At 46.5% G+C, this 6,000-nt stretch overlaps 1 protein-coding gene across 9 annotated transcripts in view; it reads right to left on the reverse strand.

Moving 5' to 3' along the window:
- BACH1 (BTB domain and CNC homolog 1) overlaps window positions 1-5,273 on the reverse strand; it is a 56,363-nt gene extending 51,090 nt beyond the window's left edge. For 3 of the 9 annotated variants that reach the window (XM_075133242.1, XM_075133239.1, XM_075133225.1), the window contains exons 1-2: window positions 5,059-5,269; window positions 2,958-2,984 (exon numbers count right to left, since the gene is read on the reverse strand). The gene's annotated coding sequence lies outside the window, so the exon portion shown is untranslated. Of the gene's footprint in view, window positions 1-2,957; window positions 2,985-4,524; window positions 4,613-5,058 lie in introns of those variants that run through there. The other 6 variants (XM_075133221.1, XM_075133228.1, XM_075133252.1 and 3 more) reach the window with 5 other exon arrangements.
- Between the last annotated feature and the right edge of the window lie 727 nt (window positions 5,274-6,000).

Below are 6,000 nucleotides of genomic sequence, written 5' to 3' on the forward strand. Positions count from 1 at the left end.
GCAGGTCACATGGTCATACGGTTGGGTCTTCTAAACCTCTACCCATCTTCAGACACCATTACTTTACACTCAAAGTGTCGTCTCACATTTGAGACAAGTTCCAAGATAAAAATTCACATTTATGAACACTCCCAGGATTAGAGAAAAGAAATATTCTTAAATAGTGAACCAGAAAATGTGTGTAAAAATTTAAGAGAGTTTACTGTCAGCTCCTGCTTTATTTAAAAAGTAAAATCCTTCACCTTTCCCCTCATGACCTAGAAGCTTTGCAAACTCATTCCCTCCTAAAAATGTGAATTATTTCATATATTTTAGATTTAAATCATTTCATTTCTTAATTCAAGAATTTCTTAATTCTTTAACATTTTTTAAGTATGGAAAATGACATACAATGGCTTTAAACACAGCCCTAAGGATTTTGTTAGTTGATTAGTACTGGGGAAGCTGCTTGAGTACATACACAGGTGTATAAAACGCATTTAATAAAACAGAACTAACTGTGCAGAACTCTTATATATTACTTACTAATCTGAGACAGAGCCAAGAATCATCCTGAAGGATTTAACAGAAGCAGTTACATTCGAGAAACAATTTTAAAATATTTGATCAAAAAATCTAACCGTGCCCAGTTGAAAAAGCTTTTCAAATAAACATTTGCAAAACTGAAATAAGTTTTCAGAAAGTAGACGGAATAAAAAGTTTAAAAGTAAAATTTTGAAGATTTCACCTCAGTGAGGACAGAGGCATAAATAAATTTGACTAGAATGTGCAGGACATAGGGAAGGGAAGATAGTCTTGTGGTTAGGCACAGGACAGCTACTCTGAAGACTTGGCTTCAATTTGCAGCTTAGCCACCCAGACTCCATGTGCGACCTCAGGCAAGTCAGTCTCTCTGTACCTCAGTCTCCACATAGAAAATACGGATGAAACTTTCCTACCTCATACGAGGGCTGTGTGGAAAAGAGTCATTAATGTTTGAAAAGCTCTCTGATATTGTGACCTATGTACCTAACACAGGTAAATACACATATATACGGATATACCATCCAAGATCTGCTCATAAAGAAACGACCCCATGGAAAAGGAAAACAGGTCTGGTTTTCAATTGTGTTGTCTTAACATGACTGAAAAGATGTCAATACTCAACAAGATGCCGACTAACATACGAAGACATGTTAGCAGGCCACGTGATAGCCTAAGCTTCCCCTAGGGTATGTCTTCATAGAGATTATTCAAGTTATCTGTGCTCAAGTTACTCATGGCAAGTTGGGTGTGTATTCCCTAGCAAAAGGGGTAATGTTAACTCATGTCAGCTAACATGCAGTAACTAACATAAGGTAAGGAATACTTGTGGCACCTTACAGACTAACCAATTTATTTGAGCATAAGCTTTCGTGAGCTACAGCTCACTTCATCGGATACAACTGTAGCTCACCAAAGCTTATGCTCAAATAAATTGGTTAGTCTCTAAGGTGCCACAAGTACTCCTTTTCTTTTTGCGGATACAGACTAACATGTCTGCTACTCTGAAACCTAACACAAGGTAAAATCCTAGTGAAAACAAAGCAATTTGTCAAAGTCACACAAGTTAGCTGGTTGAAGTAAACCCTAGGTTCTCCCACAGAACCGTGGCCTGCTAACTCACATGAAAACGAAAAACTACTTTGTGTCACCTAACATGCATTCAGAACAAGCCCTTTCCTAATGAAGATGAGGCCTTAGCCTAGATGGAGCGAGTGGCCACAATGTAAAACAATATTAAAGTTGTATCCACAGTGGCAGCGCATTCATTTGTGTGTGGCACTAGATTTCTGGGGGCACATCCCATGGTTCTTAGTGCTGTAGTAAATTGGGCCACTATCAATTTTTTCTTGTCGGTATTTTCAGGGCACAGGGTGGGAGATGAGGAAGGCACTGGAGGACTACCAGCACTTCAGTGGTGTTAACACACTCTGTAGGGTGGATGCAAACTAACAGCTGACAAGTTGCCATCATTCAAGTTTTAGCCTATTCTCCCCTCCTCAGCCAATCAACTCAAGTTAAAAACACCAGAGCACCTGAGTTAAGGGTAATCATGTGTGGCCAAAACTTGCAGTAACTGCAGCAAATACAGGCCCAAAACCAACGAGGAGTCCTTGTGGCACCTTAGAGACTAACACATTTATCTGGGCATAAGCTTTCGTGAGCTAAAACCCACTTCATCAGATGCATGGAGTGGAACATACAGTAGAGAGGTATAAATACACAGGGGGGTGAGTGCTAATGAGCCAATTCAATTAAGGTGGAAGTGGACTATTCTCAACAGTTGACAAGAAGGGGTGGAAATCACTTTTGTAGTGCTAATGAGGCTAATGTAAACAAGGTGGCCCAACAGCTACAGATTAAAAAAAACCAACCAATGAAACTAAAATTCTCGTAAACAACTAAGAGGCCTGTCCATACACACTCCTAGCTAGCATGCCCCACACATTGGGACAGGTTGGTGCAGGGTGTACCAAAAAGTGGGGGGGGGCTTATGTGAACATAAATTTCCCAAATTTACATAACAGGAAAGAAGAATTCTGCCTATTTGATCTATATTTCTCAGATTATAATTTCACTAATTTTGGAATAAGATTACTTGGGACTCGATCCTATCATGCATGTATGAAAATACCCCTTTCACACCCACAATGGTGGTGTCATGTTAGACTGGGTAATAAAATGTGAGGACAGTTTTTACATTGGGTGATTCCAACAGCAGCAAATGATAAGGGCAACAATCTACCACATGCTGACCCCAATAGCCACAAGCAACTTCTGATACTTTATACTAAAACCAAATTGACATAGCCTAAAAATCCCCATTGTGAAACACCTGAAACTGTTTAGCATCAGACAATGTATTACCTAGGTCCCCAATCTTGCAAACACTCAAATACATGACTAGTCCCAACGAATTCAGTAAAATTACTTACATACACAACGGTTTGCAGGATTGGAGCCTAGAAATTTAAACACACACACAGTTTAAAACAACATTAAGATTGACAAACCCACAAAAGCATGAAAATTTATATTGAAATTCCCTTAGAACACTTAATTCATACCCATGTTTGTTTTTGACTACAGCAATGATTTTGAACAGACAACTACAGCATTACTTCAGAGTTCAGGGGAGCAAAATCACTTAGGGTATGCGTACGCTGCAAAGAAATCCATTGTACTGAGTTGCAGCGCCTGGGTGAGTTGACTCCAGCTGCTGGGGCTCACCTTGCAGGGCTAAAAGTAGCATTTTTCAAATAATCTGGATGTAAACTAGATATGTTTTTTTTTCTTTTCAATGATTTGTGAAGCTGACCAAGATGAGAAAAGTACCTACTGTTCCTGTTCTAAATCCCAGCTTAATTAAATGTGGTAATTTGCCACGATGTTGAGATGCAAACCTAAGCTTTCCCTAAGTTTGGGGATGTTTGGACCCAGGGTTCCACAGAGTTTCATTAAAATTCTGTGGGATTTGGGCACCTACCTCCTTTAGTCTCCTTTTGAAAATTTCAGTGTTTAAATACTATCATGTGGTTTGGCAAAGGCAGGAACAGAAGCAAAGAAGAAGTAAGCAGAAAAGTTAGCCTGACTTCACAAATGAGGCTTATACAATTAAAAAAGCCTAAAGTGGAATCACATAAAATAACATAAGCTCCTTCAAGAAAGGAACAGAGTAATATCACAAGTAGTCAGAGGTAGCAACTAATACAGTACTAGATGGAACTTGAGGAAGGGAATAGCTGAGTAGCAGTTCAAACTGAATTTCCTTATGCAAATAAAATATACTAGTATATACTGATAAAATCTGCAGCAGCAGCAAAAATGTTATACATGAAAGTTATCATCCTGGCTTATGCTTACCCAGCTATGTCTTCAGTTCAGAAGGGATATAACTATAGGGTCACTGGTATTTCCTAGTTTTATAATGGCAGGTGTTAACGTTCCGTATTAATTTGAAATTACTACAATATTATGGTGTGAAAAATGCCAATACATGTCCTCTAAATGCTAATTTAACAGTGAAATTGGTGATGATTTCTCCATAATTCTAGTTTTCAATTTTATTTTACATTGCCCTTCATATCATAGGCATTTCACAGTACAGATAAAATGTACATCTCCCCAGGAAAGTCTAAAATGAATCCTCCCGGGCCACTACAATTGATGACAGATACTGTAGTGTTCAGATTTAGGATTTGTATAAGATATTTTACCATCAAAACCAAATAGTTGATCCCAAATTAGCAACATTGAGGGGCTCCTTCGTTTTAAAGAGGACGGACATTCCCAAGCGTTTGGGGGCGTATGATGTGCCTGGAGCACACAGGCGTGCGGACACGCAGAAGGGAGAAGATGAATAATTAGATGCCAGATGCTGCGAGAGAGCAAGCAGCGTGCTGACCGCGCCAAAGCCAGCGGCTGGTATCTGCCCGAGTTCAGCGGGAAAGCCTGAAGACACGGTGCCGTGGGGGCAGGGAAGAAGGGGCGGCTTCTATTTACCTTTCCCGAGACGGGCCCCGACGGCTGCGCAGAGTAGCCCATTCCGCCCAGCTAACAAGCAACAGCTCGGCCCCAAACGGTTCCACCCCCCCCCCCACCACCACCACCACCCGCCTTACCTGCCCGGGGCAACCCCTGATCGGGGCAGCCACGGGCAGAGCAGGCCAGCGCTGGGGCGGCTGTCCCGGCGCCCAGCCCACAGCTCTGCCTGGGTGCCAGGGGAAGACACGGTCCCTCCCACCTCCGCTCTGCCCGCCGAGCACCCCTCCAGCCCCAGCGAGCAGGGGCGCGGATTCTGCCCGCGGGCAGGCAGGGGAAGCCGGCTGGGGCCGCCCCCAGCGGATCTCAAAGCGCTGCGCAGGGCGGCGTGACCTGGGGTCCCCGAGCGACAGCGCGCGCTCCCGCCTGCCCCGCCCCGCGCGCACGGGGGTCACCCGCCCCACACCCAGCGAGTGACCGCCGCCCCCACCCGCGCGCGCGCGCGTGGGGCACCGGCGCTCACTGCCCCTGCGCGAGCCCAGCAGCAGCACCAACCTCCTCCGCGGCCACCCCCGGGCGCGCCGCAGCTGGCTCACCGCAGCACCCCCCACCCTGCTCTTCTGCCGCCCGACGCCGGTCTCCGCAAGCCCCGTCACCCTCGGCCGGCCGGACAGGGGCTTCCTCCTGAGTGCCTGACTAGGCTGCCCCAACCCGCGGCGATAAGAATCAGGTGACTCGCAACAACATTCTCCAGCCTTCCTCCTCCACCCCCCCATTCGCCGCCCGCTGATTGGACGCAGCGGGCCCGGTTGACGCTCTGACGCCTACGTCGGCTCCAGCGCGCTTGCGCGTCGAGAACAACACCTTCGCCTTCCTTCTGCGCTGGGGCGGCTGGGCCTCCGGGAGGCGCGAGCGGGGCCGTTGGGCTTTGGAACGTTCGGCTTCCCGCCCCCCCGGACCGGGGCATGGTGGGGGAGCAGCGAGCCCTGGGGGAGGGGCGGGGGCTGTCTCAGGGGGTGTCAAATCCAGGGTTCAGCGCCACGCGCCGCTCTCCTAAAGCCACTGCCCCATCCAAGGCCTCATGGCTCTCTGTGCCCGTCACCCTGCAGAGCTGGCACAGCCCCCTGCTTACCCACGCGTGGACCCCCCACCCAACAGTGTAGGGTTGCCAGTGCCGCCTGTCCTGATTTTCCCAGGCGTGTCCCTTTTGTGGGGTAACTGTTCTGGGAAACCTGAAAAGGGGCCCAGTACACGTTGTCAGCTGGCCAGTTTTGGGGGTTGGTTCATTCCGGCATCGCTGTACCTCAGAGGGGTCAGGGTGGCACCATCCTCCCCAGCCCCAGGCAGAGGGCAACAATTCTCTTGCATGGCAACTTGAAATTTGGTTTTGTTTCACATTGAAACAGACAAAACCCCACAAGCTTTTCAGTAGTTTTGAGGAAATAAAATCGTGTTGAAATCATAGAAATGTAGGGCTGGAAGCGACCTTGAGAGGTC

The sequence above is a fragment of the Caretta caretta genome, chromosome 1 (genome assembly GCF_965140235.1).
Source record: "Caretta caretta isolate rCarCar2 chromosome 1, rCarCar1.hap1, whole genome shotgun sequence".
In the NCBI taxonomy this organism is placed as follows: domain Eukaryota; kingdom Metazoa; phylum Chordata; order Testudines; family Cheloniidae; genus Caretta; species Caretta caretta.